Source organism: Mastomys coucha, unplaced genomic scaffold (genome assembly GCF_008632895.1).
Source record: "Mastomys coucha isolate ucsf_1 unplaced genomic scaffold, UCSF_Mcou_1 pScaffold3, whole genome shotgun sequence".
NCBI lineage: Eukaryota > Metazoa > Chordata > Mammalia > Rodentia > Muridae > Mastomys > Mastomys coucha.
In genome coordinates, this window is record NW_022196909.1 from 31,797,074 (window position 1) to 31,798,139 (window position 1,066).

Genomic DNA, 1,066 nt, shown 5'->3' on the forward strand with positions numbered 1-1,066 from the left:
CGAAGCCAGCCTGGTCTACAGAGTAAGTTCCAGGACAGCCAGGGCTACACAGAGAAACCCTGTCTCAACCCCCCCTAAAAAAAAAAGTGCCGGTGGATCCCTTAGCTGTTCCTTTTCAGACATTTGCTCTCTGTTCATCTGAAAACTGCTTTTTTTCTCCTTTCCTTTCTTTCTTTCTTTTTTTTTTTTTTTTTTTTTTTTTTTTTTTGGTTTTTCCAGACAGGGTTTCTCTGTATAGTCCTGGTTGTCCTGGAACTCACACTGTAGACCAGGCTGGCCTCGAACTCAGAGATCCACCTGCCTCTGCCTCCCAAGTGCTGGGATTAAAGGCGTGCGCCACCACCGCCCGTCTTTCTTATTTTTCTTTTTTTGATTGTTATTGTTGTTGTTGTTGTTGTTGTTTTCCAAGACAGGGTTTCTCTGTGCGGCTTTGGCTGTCCTGGAATTCACTCTGGAGAGTGACCAGGCTGACCTCCCAAATCACAGAAATCCACCTCCTCTGCCTCCAGAGTGCTGGGACTAAAGTCACTAGCACCCACTGAAGATTGCCTTTTGTAAGTCTGGTCATGACTCCAGGGACAGGTGAAGTCCTCCATAAATCCCTTTAAAAGTTAAGTTAGGGGCTGGTGAGGTGTCTCAGTGGTTAAGCTCACCGACTCCTCTTCCGGAAGTCATGAGTTCAAATCCCAGCAACCACATGGTGGCTCCCACACCATCCATGATAAGCAACAAATAAAGAACCTATGGGCCAGAGCGAGTGGGGTCAGAAGCAGGAGGGAGAAAGGGAAGGGGGTGGGGGGAGTTAAGTTCAGTAACCCAGTATCTGTACTTGTAATCAGATCTGCCTGACAGAGTTGACCCGGGAAAACCTACAGGGTGGGAGAGCTTTAACCCACACATAATTTGATTCCTTCTGAACAAACTGGGGGTGAGGGAGGAAATTTTCAATTAAAAGTATATACTCTGAAAATTCAAATTTTGTTTGTTTGGTTGGTTGGTTTTGGTTTTTTTCGAGACAGGGTTTCTCTGTGTAGCTTTGGCTGTCCTGGAACTCACTCTGTAGACC